At 50.1% G+C, this 22,992-nt stretch overlaps 1 protein-coding gene across 1 annotated transcript in view; it reads right to left on the reverse strand.

The window, feature by feature from the left end:
- GLI2 (GLI family zinc finger 2) overlaps positions 1-22,483 on the reverse strand; it is a 254,483-nt gene extending 232,000 nt beyond the window's left edge. The window contains exon 1 of the mRNA XM_059912050.1: positions 22,413-22,483. The gene's annotated coding sequence lies outside the window, so the exon portion shown is untranslated. The remainder of the gene's footprint in view (positions 1-22,412) is intronic.
- Positions 22,484-22,992: the final 509 nt, after the last annotated feature.

A 22,992-nucleotide genomic window follows, 5' to 3' on the forward strand; every position in this document is an offset into this window, starting at 1 on the left:
TTTATAAAGTGGAGTTCATCAAAGTTAAAATATTTTACTCTACAGAAGATATTGTTAAGAGAATGAAAAGATAAGCCACAGACTTGGAGAATATATTTGCAAAGCATATAAACTGTTAAGAAACTTGGTAGCCAGAATATATAAGGAACTCTCAAAACTGAATAATTAAAAAACAAACAAACCAAGGTTTAAAAACAAGGGAGTTGCCAGGGTAAATCAGATACTATACCAAGAAGAAACGCAGATGGCAATAGAGCACATCAAAGCACAACACCAGGACTTCCCTGGTGGCGCAGTGGTTAAGAATCCGCTTGCCAATGCAGGGGACACGGGTTGGAGCCCTGATCCGGGAAGATCCCAGGTGCCGCGTAGCAACTAAGCTCGTGTGCCACAGCTACTGAGCCTGAGCTCTAGAGCCCTTGAGCCACAGCTACTGCGCCCTCGAGCCACAGCTACTGCGCCCTCGTGCCACAACTACTGGAACCCGCACGCCTAGAGCCCATGCTCTGCAACAAGAGAAGCCACCGCAGTGAGAAGCCCGTGCACCGCAACGAAGAGTAGCCCCTGCTCGCCGCAACTAAAGAAAGCCCACATGCAGCAACGAAGACCCAACGCAGCCAAAAATATATTAATTAATTAATTAATTTTTTTTTAAAAAAGCACAACACCATTCATTAGGAAAATGTAAATTAAAACTACAATGAGGTACTACCACACACCCATTAAAATAGCTAAAATTCATTTGTACACCAATATTCACAGCAGTGTATTCAGAATAGCCAAAAGTTGGAAACAGCCCAAGTGCCCATCAACAGATGAATGGATAAACGAAATGTGGTCTCTACATCCAATGGAATACTCTTCAGCCTTAAAAAGGAATGACGTTCTGACACATGCTACAATGAGGATGAACCTTTAAAACATTATGCTAAGTTTAAGAAGCCAGACACAAAAGGACAAATATTATATGATTCTGCTTATATAAAATATCTAGACTAGGCAATTCATAGAGACAGAAAGTAGAATAGGGGTAGGGGATTAAAAGGTACAAACTCTTAGGTATAAAATAAGCTTCAAGGATATATTGTACAACACGGGGAATAGAGCCAATATTTTATAAAAACTATAAATGGAGTATAACCTTTAAAAATTGTGAATCACCATATTGTACCCCTGTAACTTGTATAATATTGTACATCAACTATACTTCAATTTAAAAAAAAAAGAAAGTAGAAGTTACAGGGATGGGGGGGGCAGAATGGACAGTTACTGCCTAATGGGTACAGAGTTTCTGCTTGGGGTGATGAAAGAGTTTTGGAAATAGATAGTGGTGACGATCACACAACATTGTGAATGTAATTAATGCCACTGGATTGTACCCTTAAAATGGTTAAAATAGCAAATTTTATATTACATATATTTTACTACAATTACAAAATACAATAATGTAACATACAAAAAACCATTGAATTGTACACTTTAAATGGGTGAATAGTATGGTTAAAAAAAAGAGACCTATCTATATGTGAGTGAAAATAAACAATTTTTTTTTTAAATAGCTAAAATTCAAAAGATTGACCATTTCAAGAGTTGGCAAGGATGTGGTAAAACTGGGATTCTCATATGCTGCTGGTGGGAATATAAAATTGTACAATTCTCTTTGTTAAACAGTTTTACTGTTTCTTGAAAAGTCAGTCATACCTACCTCATGACCTAGACACACCTACCCTCTGAGCCAGAAGTCCCACCCCTCAGGATTTACCCAAGAGAAAAGAACGCACATGGCCATACAATGACTTGTACAAAATGTTCGTAGCAGCCTTATGTGTGATAGCCCAAAACTGGAAACAACCCAAATGTCCGTCAACAGGCATCTGGATAAACAAATTAGGGTACATCCATATGATGGAATACTACTCAGCAATAAAAACGATGGACCATTGCTCTGTGCAACATGGATGAATCCCAAAGTAACTGCACTGAGTGAAAGAGCCAGACCAAAAAAAAAAGCACACAACCTGTATGGTTCCATTTAATTCTAGAAAAGGCAAACAGGTCTATAGTGACCAAACACAGATCAGTGGTTGCCCGGGGAAGGAGAGCAGGTGGGAGGGACAGATTACAAAGGGGCAGGAAGAAACTTATGGGGATGATGGATATGACCACTATCATGATTGTGGTTTGCAGACATAAGTCAAAACTAATCAAATTTTACATTTTAAAAAAACTCCACTGAGATGTAGCTTTTCTTCCAACTATCAGATTGGCAAAGATCAAAACGTTTGATTGTAACATTCTACTGGGGTAGATATGGGGAAATACGCACTCTTATCGGTTGCTGGTGGGACTGTAAACTTCTACGGAAAGTGAGTTGGCAATATCTACCTGAGTTACAAAAACCCTCACCTCTATGCCCAGAAATTTCATTTATAGGAAGTCATCTACAAAGATATACTCATGTGTGTGAAATGACGTATTATAAGGTTATTCAATGTATTAATAACACTCTTTACAGTGGCAAGTGTCCATCAACAGGAACTAGATTTTTTTTAAAAAAAGGTATATACCTCCTTAACCTAAAGAATGGGAAGCTCTTTACGTGCTCACATTGGGTGGTGAGTGAAAAAGGCAGGTTACAGTACAGGTCGTATCCAATGCTTCCATTTAGGTATAAAAAGGGGAAAAAAGATTATCTAGTCATTTGCATGCGACTTGCATAAAACTTATTTCTGGAAGGATACACACAAAACCCAGTATCACCGACTGGCCCTGGGAAACCTATGTGGGCGGCGGGGCTACGGCAGAGCTAGAAAGACTTTATATATGTGTATAGATAACGCTTTATGCCTTTTGAGATTATTAACCATGTGAATATGCGAATATTCAATAAATGGATAGGTGTAAATAAAGATTAGTGAAAAATAAAATGAGTAAGGTTATTCTATCACAGACAGATGTAGGAAGAACACCAAGGAGTATTGTTAAGTGAGCAAAAAGAAAGCAAGTGGTTGAACACTACTAGTAGTATGATCCCACTTGTGTAAAAATAAATGATAATGACAATAAAATATTGGTCTATGTCAGTTAAGAAACACTGGAAACTCATGTATACCCATTATTGGTGGTTATCTCTAGGGAATAGGATTTGGGGGTACCTCCTCTCTCCACATTATACATTTCTGAATGTTTAAGCTTTTTTATTTGTATTAGGTTTGTATCAGAAAAAACTGATTTTTTTTTACTGGTATAGGTTTGAATCAGAATAACAAATATATATATATATATATTACTTTTATTAGTATCAGAAAAGAAAAAAAAAGAGCCCACCCCTGGGCAGTTACATTTTTTAACCACTTACCTAAAAACAGGAGAAAAGAGTTTGAATATGACCTCACCTCTGATCTGGAATTCTACCTCTAGAAATTTATCCAAAGACTGCCATCAGTTACAGTCAAAGATTTACATCTCCAGGAAAACATACACACAAACGTGGTGGTGAGTGAAAAACTAGATTATAAAACAACATCTGTGGGGCTTCCCTGGTGGCGCAGTGGTTAAGAATCCACCTGCCAATGCGGGGGACACGGGTTCGAGCCCTGGTCCGGGAAGATCCCACATGCCATGGAGCAACTAAGCCCGTGCGCCACAACTACTGAGCCTGCACTCTAGAGCCTGAGAACCACAACTACTGAGCCTGTGTGCCACACCTACTGAAGCCCACACGCCTAGAGCCCGTGCTCTGCAACAAGAGAAGCCACTGCAATGAGAAGCCCGTGCACCACAACGAAGAGTAGCCCCCGCTCGCCGCAACTAGAGAAAGCCCACGCGCAGCAACAAAAACCCAACACAGCCAAAAATAAAATAAATTAATTAAAAAAAAAAAAACACAATAAAGCAGCATGTGTGATGTGATTCCCTGAGTGTAGAAAATATTAGTGAACATAAGTAGAAAAGTCTTGAAAAACATCCACCAAGGTGCTGGGGGTCCCCACAGAAAATGTGGGGAACAGAAACCTGAGGTCATGGTGGCTTCAACTTCCTTCTTTTTAAATCTTTCCTCACAATTAGTTTACAAATGATCTATTTTTGTTTTGTTTTTTTAAAAGGAAAGTTAAGTAGACTAAGAAACTTAGAGCATTTATATACAAAGGTGTTTTTAGAAGAGTTACTTATGATAGTGAAAAAATAACTATGTCCAAAAGAGGGGGATCAAGCACAAACACTCTGACAGAGCCTACAACAAATGCTTACAAAAGGTATTAAGTAAAAATTATAGGGTGAAAACTATAAAGCAGCATTCCCCAATCTTTTTGGCTCCAGGGACCGGTTTCATGGAAGACAATTTTTCCATGGACCGGGGTTGGGGGGGGTGCGGTTAGGATGATTCAAGTGCATTTCATTTATTGTGCACTTTATTTCTATTATTTCTATTATTATTATTACACTGTAATATGTAATGAAATATTTATACAACTCACCATAATGCTGACAGGAGGCAGAGCTCAGGTGGTAGTGCGAGCAATGGGGAGCGGCTGTAAATACAGATGAAGCTTCGCTCACTCGCCCACCTACCGCTCACCTCCTGCTGTGCGGCCCGGTTCCTAAGAGGCCGGTACCAATCTCTGGCGCAGGGGTTGGGGACCCCTGCTATAAACCATACAATCTCAAATCTGTAAAATACTGAGGGAGATAAGGATAGGAACAGAAAAACAGAGACTAGAATTAAGTAGACCAAAAAGCAAAACAAAATGTTTGATAAATCCAGAACAAATCTGTTGTTTTCATATTGGGGCCATCAGGAGCCCTGAGCTGGGGTGAGAATGGGGAGAAGACTATTTTAGGCCAGGGAGCCTCACTCCAGCTGTCCTGTCGGGCAGAGTACCCCTGAGGGGCCATAGGGGGCCAAGTGGTCAGTGGCCTCGTGAAGCCGCATGTTCTCTGACCAGCAACGACCTGCAACCTTGAGCAGGTCCATCAGCTGAAGAGCGCGGCCACCAGCCTGGCTTGTGAAGGGATCTGGCCAAGAGCCCTGCTTTGGAAAGACTCTCTGGAGCATGGCAGGACAGACGTGGGGCTGCGTCATCACCCTCAGGCGGCCTGAAGGTAAGGTCCAGGGGGTGCCTCATTGGTCTGAGACAGGGCACAACCGGGCACCTCTCAGAAACTCCCCCTGCTAACGAACTGATTGCTTTCCCAGTCAGAAACAAGGGCACAAAAAGCGTCCAGGTGCTGGTGAGCACAGGCTCTGCCCCTGTCAAGAGGTCTTTTAGCAGAAACTGTGCTGGGGACTCTGGTTTAAACTAGCAGCATGGGCAAATGAAAACCGGGATCTGGGTTGACTGGAGCTTAAATGAGTTGCTAGTAGGATGTAGCTGCCAAAAATATGGTGCCCGTTGGACTGCCTTCTTAGTAGTAATCAAGATTTCACAGCCAAGACCTGGAAGCAACCTAAATGTCCATGGACAGATGAATGGATAAGGAAGATGTGGTACATATATACCATGGAATGCTACTGAGCCATAAAAAAAAACAATGAAATAATGCCATTTGCGGCAACATGGATGGCCCTAGAGATTATCATACTAAGTGAAGTTAAGTCAGACAGAGAAAGACAAATACCATATGATGTCACTTATATTGATACGTGGAATCTCAAATAAATTATACAAATGGACTTATTTACAAAATGGAAATAGACTCACAGACATAGAAAACAAACTTATGGTTACCAAAGGGGAAAGTGGGGGAAGGGATAAATTAGGAGTTTGGGATTAACAGATACACACTACTGTATATAAAATAGATAACCAACAAGGCCCTACTGTAGAGCACAGGGAACTATACTCAATACCTTATAATAATCTATAATGGAGAAGACTCTGAAAAAGAATATAGATATACATACATACATGTATAACTGAGTCACTTTGCTGTACACCTGAAACTAACACAACATCATAAACCAACTATGTTTCAGTAAAATAAAAGATTTCATGCTATGTACCAGGGACATGATACATATAAACCCTTTTATCCTCATTAAACCCCCAGGATATGGGTCCACAGATATCCTCACTTTACAGATGAGAAAACAGAGCCACAGAGCTGGGACGCGCAGTCTGTCTCCCGTGCCCGATCCGAAGCCCCTGCTCCCCTGAACCTTCCAGACTAAGGGCTGATGCACCCGTCCCCCCACAATGGCTGTGCCACAGCTGGAGAAGCAAGCTCCCATCTGGACGGTCTCCCTCCAGAGTGCTGGCCACGGCACCAAAGGGACGCCAAGCTGCGTCGTGTGGAACGTGGAGAGCCCAGACTTGCCCCGGAAAGGGGGTGCTCTCTGGGGAAAAACTAGCCCAGGGAAGAGGCTCACTGTCCCCCCTCAGGGAGCCGGGCTCCACAGAAAGGACCACCTCTTGGCTCGGGAGATGCAAGAGGCAGGTCGGGACCGATGAGAGGACCATGCATATATTCCCACTATCAGGACTGCCAGGGACGGGCCTCCAAGACAGAGGGGTCAACGAACAACCCAATCCAAAAATGGGCAGAAGACCTAAATAGACATTTCTCCAAAGAAGATATACAGATGGCCTACAGACACATGAAAGAATGCTCAACATCATTAATCATTAGAGAAATGCAAATCAAAACTACAATGAGATATCATCTCACACCGGTCAGAATGGCCATCATCAAAAAATCTACAAACAATAAATGCTGGAGAGGATGTGGAGGAAAGGGAACCCTCTTGCACTGTTGGTGGGAATGTAAATTGATACAGCCACTATGGAGAACAGTATGGAGGTTCCTTAAAAAACTACAAATAGAACTACCATACGACCCAGCAATCCCACTACTGGGCATATACCCTGAGAAAACCATAGGTCAAAAAGTGTCATGTACCACAATGTTCATTGCAGCTCTATTTACAATAGCCAGGACCTGGAAGCAACCTAAATGTCCATCGACAGATGAATGGATAAAGAAGATGTGGCACATATATACAATGGAATATTACTCAGCCATAAAAAGAAATGAAATGGAGGTATTTGTAATGAGGTGGATGGAGTTAGAGTCTGTCATACAGAGTGAAGTAAGTCAGAAAGAGAAAAACAAATACAGTATGCTAACACATATATATGGAATCTAAGGAAAAAAAAAAAAAAAAGGCCATGAAGAACCTAGTGGCAAGACGGGAATAAAGACACAGACCTACTAGAGAATGGACTTGAGGATATGGGGAGGGGGTGGGGTGAGATGTGACAGGGTAAGAGATTGTCATGGACATATATACACTACCAAATGTAAAATAGATAGCTAGTGGGAAGCAGCCGCATAGCACAGGGAGATCAGCTCGGTGCTTTGTGACCACCTAGAGGGGTGGGATGGGGAGGGTGGGAGGGAGGGAGATGCAACAGGGAAGAGAAATGGGAACATATTGTATATGTATAACTGATTCACTTTGTTATAAAGCAGAAGCTAACACACTATTGTAAGGCAATTATACTTCAATAAAGATGTTTAAAAAAAAAAAAAAAAAAAGACAGAGGGGTCTCTGCGGAGACAAAAACTGTGCCCTGCTCTGCCCTCCGAGGATACGGCAGAGCCCCCCATGAATGGGAAACTGACCCTGACTGTTGTTGCTTTGGGACCTCGGGCAAGTCCAGTAAAACCAGCAACCTCCACAGCATCTTTAAAATGCACATGATGATTCCTACTGCATGCGGTTGTTATCCTAGCACAACCCATGGTGATGGTGCTAAAACAGTGCATGGTCTCTAAGGCCCTGCCACCTGAGACCACCATGGCGTTTAGAGACGGAGCACCTCCTATGGGAATGTCAAGGTCAAGGGCTGCTTCTTTATTCAAGCAAATCAGTGATAGGACCATCCATGAGTCTAAAAACCCCAAATTCAACCCTCTCTAATCGCTAAAATAGAGAAACTGTGATCCTAGGCCCTAAATATCATGGCTTAAAGGTTGCTTGAAATGATCTATTCCAACCATCTCATTTGATGGACAAGGAATAAACCAAGAGAGGCTCAGAGGGGGACAATGGCTCACCCAAGGTCTCCTATTAACCTCCAGGCAAAGCCAGACTAGAACCCTGGTTACCTCACCACATTTCCAATGCCTTAACCACTAAAACACCCTGTCTCCCACCAAAAACCCCTCAGAGTGGTTATAAAAACATGGTACACAGAGATTACGTAGGGGGCCCAAATGAACTATAACACGTACTTGGATTATATAAAATACAACTCTGCCATATTACAAACTAATTTTATAAACAAGCACTCTTGCTCTCTCAAATCAAGGAAGCCAATCTGGAGACTGCTTGGTTGGCTCATATTTCTTCAGTGAGTTGTCAAAGGAAACTGAACAAATGCCATTTTCTCCCACTGAGAAATTTCCTAGAATCCATTGATCAACAAACAATTACTAAGCACAAATAAAAAGACAATGGCAAGACAGTATTAATGAGTGTTATAAGTAAGAGAAACCCCAGGAACAAGTGGAAGCCTAGGTCTGAGACAGGAATGATTCCATGGAGGATGTGACCCTTGAGTTACCGGCTTCATGGATAGGAGAGGAAGGGTATGCCAAGGACCAGCAGCAAAGGCCTTTAAAATTCCTGTTGTCAATGGACGGATGGATGAATGAATGGATAGAGGATGGATGAATGGATAGAAGATGGATGAATGATGGATGGATAGAAGATGGATGGATGAATGGATGAACAGATGTATGATAAATGGATGGATGGATGGATGGTGGAAGATGATGGCTGGATGAATAATGGATGAATAGAAGATAGATGGATCAATGGATGAATAGATGTATGATAAATGGATCAATGGATGATGGATAATGGATGGGTGGATGGATGATGATGTAAGGATGGACAGATGATGGATGGATGAGTGGATGATAAATAATGGATGGATGGATGGATAGATGGATGGATGTGTGGATGGATGGATGGACAGATGATGGATGGATGGGTGGATGGATGGATGGGTGGATGTATGAAGGATGGACAGTCGATGGCTAATGGATGGATGGGTGATGATGGATCAATAGATGGATGGGTGGAAGATGGATGGGTGAGTGGATGATAAATAATGGATGGATGGATGGATGGATGGATGGATGGATGGATGGATGGATGGATAGATGGATGGATGGGTGGGTGGATGGATAAGTGGATGGATGGATGGATGGATGGATGGATGGATGGATGGATGGATAGATGGATGGATGGGTGGGTGGATGGATGGTGGGATGCATGACAACTACTACTCTTAAATCACTGCAAGTGTTCCTGAGGATCATAGTCAAGAGTGTTCTGAAAACCAGGTTCATCTTCTTATCCCTTTTTGTTTTTAATTAATTTATTTTATTTATTTTTGGCTGCATTGGGTCTTTGTTGCTGCGCGTGGGTTTTCTCTAGTTGCAGAGAGCGGGGGCTACCTTCGTTGTGGTGCACGGGCTTCTCATTGCGGTGGCTTCCCTTGTTGCAGAGCACAGACTCTAGGTGCGCAGGCTTCAGTAGTTGCGGCACACGGGCTCAGCAGTTGTGGCTCACAGACTCTAGATCACAGGCTCAGTAGCTGTGGCACACGGGCTTAGTTGCTCCACGGCACGTGGCATCTTCCTGGACCAGGGCTCGAACCCGTGTCCCCTGCATTGGCAGATGGATTTTTAACCACTGCGCCACCAGGGAAGCCCTCTCATCCATTTTCCACCCATCACTCCCTCCAACAGACCCTGAGCGGGAGTTATCTTTAGGGAGCAGGTCAAGAATAGGTGGAGGCAGGGTCAGACACCATATCCCTTGCCTACAGATGGGCAAGAGTTGGTGGGATGAGAAGAGGCATGTGCATATTTGCTGGGAATTCCCTCTTTTCCACAAAAGAGGGAAAAGCCTAACCGTAAGAAAAAAAACAACTTGAGAAATGAAGTTGGCCCAAACCCAAAAGGAGGAAAATGAAAAGGGAAAGGTGATAATCACTTTGTTGCACATCAGATCCCAAATGTTTCAGTCCCAGAAAGAACCTGAGTCCCCTGCATGTTTATACCTCACATCCTGGATGAAGATAAACCACGGCTGACAATAAGTTGGTGGAGCCATCCTTGGAATCACAAAGCCTGCCCCTCAAAGCACCCCAGGCTCTCATAAAGGGCCCCTCTGTATCCTGCTGGGTCCCCTCCCTACACTTCATCCTCCAAGTGACACTGGCCTCTTAGAGGAAGCCTTCCCAGACTTACTCAGGCACAACTGTTTGGTTAAATAAATGACCCATCGCCAATGGCCCCCACCCCTGGGCTTTTCACTATTAGGACCCAGGACTCTATGATCCCTGACTAGCCAGGAAAAGCCGGTACAAAATTCACTGTTAAGTAGGAAACTTAGCCTGAAGCCAGGAAAGCAGACAGGTTCTCCCAGATGACAGCTGAAGCAGTATCTGCTCCGGGCTCGTATTCCTAGGTAACTGCCTTTTGAGGTCACACCAGCCAATTCCTGGCTCTCCTAAAGTAGGCTCCTGCTAGACATGGAGGATACAGGAGGAGGACAGATGCACACTGGAGAAATCGGCTGGGATTTCGATGGCCGCCAGCTCCTAACCAAGTTAGCAAGGTGTGAGCCTAGGGCAGTGAGCTTAACACAGCCAGGCCCATAACAGACGCTCCAGTAAGTGCTAGCTGATTGACTGATGGATTGCACAAGGAATTCCTCTTGATGGCAACTGCCGCACTGTTTCAAATTCAGGGCACAGAAAAGAAGGTTGAAGACTTCCAGCCTGGTGAGAGAGTGAGGTGTGAAAAAGCACGGCTGCCCGCTCCGAAGCCCCGGCCGCAGCGTCCTGCTGTGTCAGCCAGGCAGGGAAACCCTACAGCAGGCCTTGCCGGCGACCTCCACCCAGGGTCACTCAGTCGCAGCATCGGCACATTTGGGCTGGACCATCCTGTGTCGCGGGGGAGGCCCTGCGCCTTGCGGGCCGCTGAGCGGCATCTCCGGCCTCCACCCACTAGATCTCAGGAGCAACCACCCCCCCAGCCAAAACCAGCAAGTGCTAGCTGATTGACTCCAGACATGAGCGAATATCCCCTGGGGAACAAACAGCCGCGGTTGAGAATCAGTGCTGTAGCCTTTGCACAGGGGGGGCCAGGGTGGCACTCAGAAGCCAGCTCCGGGAGAGGGTCCTGGTTTGGGCACCAGCCTCTGCCCAGGGCTCTTCCTCCCGCTGCTCAGGGAAACGCAGGGATTATCCGATGTCTCTGAGACTCAGGTCACCCATCTGCAAAATGAGGCCGTATTTTGCAAGTCACTGGGCAGGCAGAAGGCACTCAACTAATTATTACTCTACGTTGATTTGTACATAGCTGTTCTGAGAACCTCAAGCTGACATCTCACATCTCTCCCCAAAAGCTAGAAAACTACTACTGGAAATCCTCTAAACCCTACCGAGGGCCTCAAGAACAGCTGTCCAAATACTTCCACCAAGTTATTCCACTTTTAAGAATCTATTCTAGGGACTTCCCTGGTGGTCCAGTGGGTAAGACTCCACACTCCCAATGCAGGGGGCCCGGGTTCCATCCCTGGTCGGGGAACTAGATCCCGCGTGCATGCCGCAACCAAGAGCCTGCCTGCCGCACTAAGACCCGACGCAACCAAAATAAATAAAAAAATAAATATTTAAAAAAAAAATCTATTCTAGGGAATTAGAATCTCAGGTAAACATTTACACACAAAGATGTCTATTCCAGTGTTATCTACAATAACAAAAACTAGAAAAAAACCTAAATGCCCAACAATGTAATAAAGAGAGTAAAATAAAATATGCTTGAGGAGATAGGGTCTTCCGTGGTGGCACAGTGCTTGGGAATCCACCTGCCAATGCACGGGCACGGGTTCAAGCCCTGGTCCAGGAAGATCCCACACGCCGCGGAGCAACTGGGCCTGTGCGCCACAATTACCGAGGCTGCGCTCTAGATCCCGCGAGCCACAACTACTGAGCCCACGTGCCACAACTACTGAAGCCCGTGTGCCTAGAGCCCGTGCTCCGCAACAAGAGAAACCACCACAGTGAGAAGCTCGCACACCGCAACAAAGAGTAGCCCCACGCTCGCCGCAACTGGAGAAAGCCCCGCGCAGCAACGAAGACCCAACGCAGCCAGAAATAAATAAATAAATAAAATAAATTTATTTTTTAAAAAAAGATTCCAAAGGGGCCCTCAGCCTGATGGCACCTCCATCTTTCCTGCCCACCAGCGACCGCCTGCTCAAGGGGGGTCCCTGGAGGATGGGAAGAGGGGTGTCAATGAAGGAGCACCGCCCTAGAGCGTGGGGCCTTAGCTGTTCTTGGTAAAACAGCTAGGCTGGGTCCTGGGGGCCCGAGGGTCCCGGGACTGAGGGCCGGATCTGGACACGGATGCGGCACTCAGATGCTGGACACCAGAGATTCAGGGGAGATGGAAATGCCACCAGCCTTCATCGCACTTCCCACTGGGCTCCTAGTGCCGGGGTGCCGCCGGGCAGCGTGCCCTCAATCTGCCCTTGGGGGTCTAGACCGAGCAGAGGAACTGAGCTAACGTGGAAGGAAGACCGCACTTCCCCATCAGCCTGATGTCTCCAAGCGGCCGCAGTCGGAACCCAGGGCAGAGTGGACGGGGTGAGTCCACAAGGTCCAGCTTCAAATGTACGGAAGTGGTCCTTTTCCAGTCCCTCTTTAAGTCCTTGCCCACATGCACTTGAAATATTAACAGAAAGCCAACAGTGTGCAGGCCAGGACAGTACACATCGCAATGCTCCCCAAAGTTGGTCCACATCGTCAGAGCCAGAGACACCCAAGAGCCCAAGTCTCCAAGGCCAGCTGGACCTCAGGGACAGGAAAGGCCACCATCCCCGGGACCCTGCCCTTGAGCGAGGGCGATGCCAGGCTCCCACTCAGAGCCCCATCTCACACTAAGACACACCTGGAAGGCAGCTGTCAGGACGCCCACTCTAAGCTGAGAAGCCGCGCCCTCCCTGATGACCCAGCTGCCCTGTACTCGTCAGAGACTCCTTCTGGAATCTCTCTTGCCTTCTCCCTCTGAAGGAGACTCAAGTCCTAGTGAGGAGACGGGATGTTCTTGAAATATGCTGACGCCAAAGCTAGGATGCAGGCAGCGGATGCTGTGAGCTGGGGGCGAGATGCCAGCCAGCGCCGCGGACCACCTCAGCCACGAGCTTCCCTCACGGTGGACCTGGGCAGAGAGGCCAGGCCACTCCACCAGTCCCTGCTCCTCAAGGCGGACGTCCTGCAGCTCCAGGCCTGAGGCCACCACGGCTGGGAGGGCATGCCAGCCTGCACCAGCTCCTCACTCAGCCTTTCTGTCCTTCCCAGGGAACCATAAAGACAGCACAGGCAAGCCCTTCGGTCAAACCTCAGTGGGAGGTCACACTTCCCAAAGATCTGCTCAAACTCGGCAACACAGACCTGGACCCAAACAGGGACTGACTTCTGGCCACTGAAGCAGTGAGACAGCCATCATGATGCACAGGTAGTTTCTTATACAGGAGAAAACAAAGGAGCAATCCTAGGGACCCTCCGGCCAAGAACCCACGGCACAGAAACGAAGGTGCTGATTTAACAAGCTCGCTGCTCTGTGGTTTCTCCTGGGGTCTTCAGGGATCTTTCAACAGCAAACCAGGGGACTGCCGCAGCCACCTGACAGTCTCAGAAAGAGAGCCCACTTCTCTGTGCTGTTCTGGAGGAGAAGCAGCTCAGTTCTCAGCTAGTTTGTGTGCCCCAACCTCCAGTGCAGCAAATAGCTGGAAAGTCTAAATCCTGAGTTATCCATCCAGGCTTAAAGAAGCAAACGTTCTCCCTTTGTTAATGCAAAAATCACAGAGGAAGTGAAGGACGTCACAGAAAGAAATCACTAAATTCCCATCACCCCGCCCTAAAAAGTCTTGATAAAAGGCAGATCTCAGGGTCCCCTCCATAGGAATTCACATTCAATAGGGTCTCCATGGGGGCCCGAGAACCTGCATATTTCCCCAGCTTTCCATCTGAATCCCTGGCTGGAAGCCCGCTGGAGGCTTTCTTAGATTTGCCTCTATAGCTCATTTCCAGTGCTGACTTCACTCTCTTATGCTATTTCTCTTTTTGTTTAAGTGCATCTTAGGAGAAGAAAAATATCTAATTCATAAAGAGACCTGGTAGTTAAAAAACTTCCTGGTATATACGTGTATCAGCATAAACAGAGATATCACACACACCACATTCACACTTAACCGGAAGAGCAGCCTAACATACTACATCATGCCTGTGAGTAACATAGGACATTACGTGTGTGACATCTTCTAAAGACGAAGACACCTGAGTTACATTCAAACCCTGCCATCCTGCTCCATCCTACCGTCAGCACACCTGACAGCTCCTGACTGAGTAACTGCTGAGTCAGACTCCTTCTTCCCCTACAGAAACGAGGCGCCCTCAGCCAGCGAGCCCAGCGACGTCCCCTCACCTTGATCTCCGCAGACGGTGAGGGCCAGCCCTAAATACGCTGTCGCTGCCTGGACACACAATGTATCAACCCCACACAACCCACTGCCGTCTGCAGAAACGGCTGAGTGATGAACCTTCAACCCATCATCCGATCACGATGACCTCAATTTTTGGAGACAGCAAGTCAAAACTCGACCCTTATCGTCAGAGATCCGAGACACATTTCAGGAGGGTCTGAAAAGGCATTGCCGAGTGCTTCCCCCACCCACACCAATGTCCCCTAGTCCACTCTATCCCCGCTCACCCTGTGACCACATCCCGGAGGTGCCCCGAGCACTGCAGCTGACTAGGCAGAGTGACAGGCAGGGGGAGATGGGAAGCGGGGGCAGCTTCCTTGAGAGGGCCTCACTTCACTCTCCCCAGAAGCAGAGGCAAAGACCCAGACCCCCGACTTTGTCCAGACCCTGGTCTCCCCACCCTGCCTGAGGTCTGATTCTTAAAGACAGCTGCGAGAGGCCGGCTGTGCTGGCTCCCAGGCTGGTGAAGCTGCAGGATCTGAGAGCTCACATCTGCCTAGCTTCCTCCCCCTCCACAGAGAGGCCAAGCGACTGGCACAGGGTCACCCAGCTCTTGAGTGATGGGTGTCACTCTCCCAGATGTAACCCCAAGGGTCTGGGCTCCTTACTCATCACGGGGCATTTATCCATCCCTTTTACTCTCTTCCTCAACTTTTTCCAGAAGAAAGCATCCTGAAAAGATGACACACATAAGGAAGTCTTCCTAGCATTTGGGGGCGGGGGTGGCAGTCCTCTGCCCAACTTTTTATATCACTGCTACCTTCATGGGCAGGCATTAAAGACTTGCTCTTAAGATGGTCTCAACCAGCAAATGACAAAGATGAGGGCAGGGGGCATCAGAGCCCCTTCACCCTTCACCACCCGGCTCAGTCAAGACGAGTTCAAAAGCGAAGCCCTTCTTAGTTCCCAGAGCAGAGCATGTTCAGTCCCGGGGGTATATCACCGTGATGGTCACCTTGGATTTATTTCAATGCCTCTGTGTTGTCCCACCCACAGACGGCACTTGTTAAGACTTCTAGCCCCTGCTTCTTAAGCCACCGCGTGGTGAACTATAGGTTATCCAAGAAAGAATCAACACATGAAGAGCTATTTTCTGGCCTTCAAGGCCTGCCTACACTGCAAATACTTGCATAGCAATCTCCCCCAACGCAGGTTTAAAAATATGGACTTGTTTTTTTTTTTAACTCCCAACATAATGAATGAGTTTAAATATTAGAAGTTGAAATTATTAAGTAAATCATTTCACCTGCAAAGCTTCTATTTGCATAACATTAATTCATGATGGCAGCTAAAACAAATTCATCATATTTGGTATATGAGAAGCTGATTTACGTAGGAATTGAAAAAAAATCATGAGCACAAAATTATGTTGAAATGATGTACGAACTCAATGGAGAAAGATTTTTCTCTTTCCTTCTTTTCCTTTGCTGTTTTTTAAAAAATCATCTGAACAACTAACTGAATTATGGTGAGAAGGAAAAGGATTTCAGGAGAGGAAGGAGGCAAAGGACTGGCATCTCCGGAAATGAATAATGCTACCGCCTCACGTGTGTGGCAGGCTCCCGGTGCGGGTACACACACACACTGTTATTAATGTCAAGTATGCCAAAGATACGCTGGGAAATCATTACCATTCATCGCCACTAACCGCCATTAAATTTCAATCAATTCAACTTAGCACAAGTGTACTTGAGCGGCCCTTACAGTTCCTTATAAATGTGGCTCAAAAGTAGGGCTGACTTATTGCATTGTCCACCACACAAAGGAGCATTGCTAAGCGTCTGCTTGGACGCAGGGACGGATGCTCTTTTAACATCCTAAGCATTCAACGATCCTTCTTTTTCTAAGCGCTAAGAGGTCTTGAATCCCTACAGGTCAAGGCGAATGGGTTGGGGTGGGGGGGGATACTGTTCTGAGAGACCACCATTCCTTTCCTGCCTCGGTGGGGAAGGTGCGGGTCAGGGCAAAAGGGGGCCTTCGGCACCCGCGCAGATGCCTTACGGAAAAAGTTTCGGAGGCCGCCAAAAGTTTGGTAACGTGGCCCCTTTTCTCCTGGCTCTAGCGAAATGCTCTCAATTCACTCTGCAAACTGTCACCTAAAGTCGAATGAATCCCTTCTCGGAGAAGGGGGAGGGGAGCCACTGGGAAGGGGCAGGGAGGACCAGCGGCCGTGGGCAGGGAGGGCGCCCTTTCGAGAAGCGCCTTCTCCAGGTGGGCGCCGGCTCCCCCGGGCGCTGCGGTCTCCCACCCGGCGACAAAGGCGGCCGATCTGGATCTGGGCCGCTGGCTTTCTTCCCGAACCGCCACGAGCAGGGTCCCGCCTGCCGCCACTCGCCGGGGCGGCCGGTGCGCGGCCGGGACAATGTGGCCATTGTTCGGGCGCCACAAACCGGGCGGGCGGGCAGGTGGGAGGGACGCGGCGCGGCCGGCGCGCGGGCTCTCGGAGAGCAGAGGGATCCCCGGACGCGGCCACGGTCCCCACGGCCTGGGCAAGCCGCGTCCCGGAGGCCTCCCGGCCAGCCCTCCGCGGGGCAGAAATTGGAGGGGGGCGGGGAGAGGAAGGAGGGGGAGGCGGGGGAGCGAAATAAAAAGATGCCCAAGGAAAGAGGAGATGGGCGGGGAGGAGAGGGAGGGAAAGAAAGAAAAGACAGGAGGGAGGAGAGAAGGAAGACCCAGGGCGGGGAGGGGAGGGGCAGAGCGGGCGCGAGAGAGAAGAAAGGGGGAAAGAAAGAAGGGAAGGAAACAAAGCGGGCAGAGAAGACGGGAGATGGGGGAGTAGGGCAGACAGACAGACAGACAGATGTGCAGTCTGCCCAGGAAGCCTCTGCAAAAAGCTGAAGTTCACCCTGTTCCGTGGAGGGAAGCGGCTCCAAAGCCAGCCGAGTCAGCAAAGCATAATCACACCAGGGGCTTTGCTTAATTACAGGTCTGAGAGTCGGGGCTGGAGGAAGGGCCATACTTAACTGTGTCCCCGGGAAGGCCCAGGCACTCAGTCGAGAGGTTTGTCAGGGTGGGGAAGACAAGTATCCCCCGCCTCCACCCGCCCGGAAGCCCAGGGAGCCCCGATCGCGGAGAAGCCCGGCCCCCGAGGTCGAGGCGGGCGTCTGGGCAGCGGCTGGGGCCGGCCCGGAGCACCCATCAGGAAGGAGCTTCTAAGTTCACTGGGGCCGAGAGTCCAGGGCTGGGCCGGTGCTGGTCTGCGGGGAGGCCCCGCCGCAGCCCGGAGCAGGGCCACCCGCCTCCCCCCCACCCCCTCCCTCACTTGCTGGAGGCCAGGGGCCCTCGGCCCGAGGGGGGAAATCAATCCCTTGCTAATGAATAAAAAGCCCCCTTTATTTCACTGCTGTGTTTGGTTCATTAAATTTTCCACAGATTGGCAGAGAAGAAAACATAATCAATAAACCTTGACAAAAAGTGAACGTGTGAAAAAGGCCGGAGAATGGAAAAGTGAGATAAAAGTGCTATCCGATCACAGATTTCAGGGGCAGATGACGAGCCCGGGCTGCCCAAGAATCTCAATGGACCATCACCCTTTTGCGGCTTTCCCTCCCTTTGCTGAAACTCTTCATTCAAGACAATAGGAAATGCACTAAAACTTTTTTCTTATGCTAATGCCTGAAACAGGGCACTCACAGTTAAAACACACTTCCCAGCAACCTTTTTTTTTTTTTAAACGACACACATACACACACACATAAAACCACATTAACTTTTTCACTTGAAACCAAAAATCTCAGAAACAGTTTAATATGAACTCTTTGGTCACATCTTAAGTGAGTTATTTTCCCCCATGTGTGTTTTTTTTAAGAAGCCAGAATCAGAACACAAACCACTATATTGAGGGTGCTTTTGTTGATGAAGGAATTGGGTAAAATAATATACTAAACATGCAGAAAGTCTGCTGGTATCACTGGTGCATTTTCCCAGGGGTTTAAACATAGTTTTGTAGGTTAAGGATGTTTTGGTCACCCTAAAAATCTAACAACAATGATCAATGATTTTTTTTTTAAATCCTTTACGGTCCACAGCAAACACTCAAATTCATTTGGGAATACGTAACAGTATTGAATCTGGTGGCAAGTATTTATTTAAAACCCATGAAGCTGTTGCTCTTTACCAGAAGACACTGCCTAACAACAAACAGGACCCCTTCCCAAACCGTCTTTTAAACAAGTCTGAGGCCACAATTACAAAGAAGCCTCCCTTCCCGGGAGCCTTCTTTAGAAGCCAGCGAGCCTTGTTCACTGAAATTGCTGCCTATTCTGGTGGCCAGTACAATCACCTATGCGGCCTCTCTGTACTTTCTGGAATCTGAGAATACAGTTTCTCTCTTTGGCATTCTTCACGTGTTTCACGTGTGCGAGCCTCTGACACTTACTGAAAAGAAGAAGGGGGGTGGGGAGCTGCTTCCCCAGGGTTCCATTTCAAAGGGCCCAGCAGGTACAGCTGCAGTGGTCCACAGCTAGGTCCACCTGGCCTGGCCTGGCTGTCCCCGAGTACCGGGAAACAGGCCCAGGCACAGGTAGAACCCTACCCCATCCTAAAGAAGCAGAGCAGGTGGCTCCACCTCCCCGGAGCCAGAGTCACCAGCAGAAGCGAGCGTCATTCAGATGAAAGGAAACCCGGCTGAACACACACTTGCCCAAGGAAAAGGCAGGCTGCCCTACCCCTTGAGTCCACAAGGATGTGGGACTTGGGTTTTGCGCTTGAACAAGCCAGCTGGGTGTGGAGGGGTCACAAAGCCTTTCAAAGTGTGCATGACAACCTCCTGGTCCCAGTTAGAGGGAATCGCTGGCATCTGTGGGGTGACGGTCCCCCCGCCCTTCCCCGGGTGGTCAAGAGAGGCCCTGCTGGAAGAAGGGTGTTTATTAGGCAAATATTCAATTTTGTCAGTCGGCCTGCTGAATCCCGGGGTTGGCTAATCCAGCCCTAGGGGCTGCACTGTGTACAGGGCACGTGTGGGAGTACACAAAGCATGAAGTATTTGTGTATCTTTCAGTCTGCAGTGCAAACAAGCCAGCTACAGTACACAGCCCACAGGGCCCCCGCAGCCGGGCAAGGAGTCGCTGACCAGCAGCCCTGCGGCCCCCTCTTCCAACCAGGCAACTCAAAGGATTCTCTCTGTTCAGTGTCCCCCCCCCCCACAGGTGGGCTGGAGCATCCCTGAGAACATGGATGGGCCCGCCTTTCTAAGGCCGCCCGGCCAGAAGGGCCTCTCTAACCCCACACACCCTTCAAAGTGGGCCAAGCCAAGAGTCCCCTCCAAGGCCGCGGGCAGGGTCAGTGTGAGTTTGGAAGCAGCCTGGGAGGCCCTGCTGAAGTAGTCTGAACCCTGTGCAAATTCTCCTCCAAACAATCCCCACGGAAGATAAAAAACCATCCCTAACAGCCAGTCCTGCCTTGTTCCGGTGAGCCCAGCCCTGCTTTGGAAATGTTTCTCTCCCTCCCACTGGTATCCTGGCCCACTGACTTTGAAAACAGACTGCTCTGACTATAATCTGTCACTCAGATGCCAAACCAAGAGACAGCCGGGTCACCTGAGGGCTATTTCCTGGCCGAGTGGGCTCCTCACCTCCAGTGCCTTAGTTTAAATCCCCCTAGAATCACTAACTAACCTCATGAAATGAGCGTATTTCTCCCAGCAAAGGGCAAATACAAACCACCCTAAATATCACAAACTTGAACTAACTCTGAAGCGCTCTGACAAGTGACAACTCTCCATGCGTCTAGGTTTGAGTGGGACCTAAAATCTGGGGGAGAACATCTCCATGATTTCCTGTAACCCTCAGCTGTAAGAGGGAAGCACTAAGTCTGGGAAAACGAAAGCAAGAAAGACGAAGGAAGAAAGGGACCAGGGAGGTTCCGCAGGGATGTGTCTGCAGTGGCCTAGAGGCTATAGTCTAGAATTCCTGCCCCAGGGCGGACCAGAAGTTGGGGAGAGCCTAAAGGGCACCAAAACTCAAAGCAGCCAGGCATAGTCAGGGCGCCCTCCCCGGCCCTGGGGAGACCAGCCCAGGGAGCCACACAATGACTTCTTTCCCGGCACAGCCAAGTGCAAAGCCGCTCCCAGGCGCCCACACAGGGAAGCCACCGAGGGAAGGAAACCCCCAGGCGAGGGAAGGAAACCCCCAGGCGAGGGAAGAAGGAAATGGGCGGGGAGGGGTCTCGCAGGCAAGGTGACGAGAGCAAACAGGTCTCACGGGGGCACCGGTGGCGAGCCCGCCTATTCCGTGGCTTTCCACGGCTGTACATTTTGGATTTCACCGTTTATTTACTTTCCTTTCTGGCACCGAGCCCCCTGAGCACGCCAATACAATATTTGCTTAAACACTATTTTATGCCGCTTGCGAGGGAAACGTTTACTTTCAAATTCTCCAACATCCCCCTGAGCCTCGTCAGCAAACAGCACATGAGCGTTTTACAACTGCTCCTTTATCTGGAGCTGTCGGGATTAAACCTTCACACGCCCGGCGGGGGCGGCGGCGCGGGGGCCCAGGACGCGGCCGCGGCCACTGGGCTGCAAAGTCCGCGCCGCAGGCCGAGCACCGCCCGGGATGCGAGGGCCGGAGGGCAGAAGAGCGCAGGAAGGACCCCCGGGGCCCGGCACCAGACTCCAAGGAAAGGTCTACTTTTCCAGCCGGGATCAACTCGGAAAGCCACATCAAAATGACACAAAAGAGAGGCGAGTGGAGGAAGGCCCCCTGGGGGAGACCCAAAGCCTACGAGCGTCCCTGCGGCCGGTCACCCGGGGTGAAGCGCACGGGCTCCATCCCGAGTTCCCCGCGCAGTAAAAGTCGGGTTTCCTAGGAAGTGACAGCAATTACTGCTGGGCTGAAACGACGCCGAGATGGGTGGACTTCCAGCTCCCCGGCGCGGCAGGCGCGCTCACACTCACACACACAAGCACGCGCCCCCTTCCTCCTCCCCCCTCTACACGCCCCCCCGTCCCGGTCCGGGGAAAACGCTCCCCTTTCTAAACCCTTAATAGGATTGGCGCCCAACTCTCCCCGCGCCTCTCCCCATCCGTCACACACAGATCAAGTTGCAGTAGTGGATTTTTCAAATTCCTCTGCAAATATACTTGTTGAGAGATTGCCGGGGGGGGGGGGGGGGAAACGATGAGTGGGGGCGGGGAAGAAAGTGCGGGGTGGGGGGGACCCGAGGAAAGGGCGAGGGATTACGCGCGGATCCCTCCGGGAAGTCAAGCGGCTCTTGGGGCGGAGGGCAATAGAGGCGGAGGAGAGAAGCGAGGAGGGAGGCCGGAGGGAAGAGCCTGACCGAGGGGGAGGGGGCAACAGGGCCTGACGAGGGGGAGGAAGGAGCGAGAAAGAAAGAAAGGCAGGGCTCGGGACGGGCTGCGCGGAGAAGTGCAGTTAGAAGTTCGCAGCGGCTGGCTGCAGCTCCTCCACCCCCGGCACACTCCCCGGAGACACACTCCCACCGCCCACCTCTGGAGCGTCGCAGCATCCCAGCCTCCGGCGCTACCCCCACCTCCCGAGAAAACAGCCCAGGGCTCGCGCGAGGTGGAGACGGCGTGGAGGCCGGCTGGCTGCGCACCCCAAGAAGACTGACTCTTTCCCCCAGGTGGGAAGGGGGATGCAAAATCGCCCCCCGGCCACGAGTTCCTAGTCCCCGGACCCCCCTTACGTCCCCGCCCGGCTTGGCCCGAACCCGGACCCGGGCCGCCCGCTAGCCCGGTGCCCGGATCCCCGTGCCGTGGCGCGGGTACCCGGCCGAGGGACCCTCCGAGACGGCGCAGCATCCCCTCGGCCCGGGGTCGGCCGGAGTAGGGGGCACTTCGCGACGAAAAGCAAGCAAAAGAAGGCCAAAGCCACTTTACCGAGGGAGACAAAAGTTTGCCTCTAGCACGCAGGTGGCCTCCGGGGCGCCGAGCGGTGCCTGCGGGCCCCCATCCCAACTTGGCTGGCGCGGCGAGCCGCCGCGGGCTGCCGTGTGCCGGGACTCAGTCCGGCCGGGGCGGGGCGGGCCAGGCAGGGGAGGGGACCGAGAGGCGGGCGGGGGCCGGGCCACCCTACCGCCGGCGAGCGGGCAGCTCCCCGAGGCCCCGGCGCGCCGCGCGGCCCGCGCTCCTTCCTCCCGCTCCTCCGGCTCCTCCTCGCCTTCCTTCGCGTCCGCCGCCGCCGCCGCCACCGCCTCCCGCTCCTCCTCGAAGACTCATTGATGGGAGTTTGAAAAAAAGTCCGCGGAGCCGTGCTGCCTCGGCTGGCGAGCTGCGGCACTCCCGCGCTCCAGCCCGCCGCGCGCCCGCACGGCGCAGCGCCCCCGCGCGCACGGCTGCAGCACACCGGGCGCCGGGCCCCCGCCCGCGCCGCGCGCCCCCGCCCGGAGGGGACCCGGGGGACCCGGAGGGGAGGGGCGGCCGAGGACCCTCCTCCAGCGCCTGGGAGAGAGAGCACACC

Source organism: Balaenoptera ricei, assembly GCF_028023285.1.
Source record: "Balaenoptera ricei isolate mBalRic1 chromosome 7 unlocalized genomic scaffold, mBalRic1.hap2 SUPER_6_unloc_1, whole genome shotgun sequence".
Taxonomy (NCBI): Eukaryota; Metazoa; Chordata; class Mammalia; order Artiodactyla; family Balaenopteridae; genus Balaenoptera; species Balaenoptera ricei.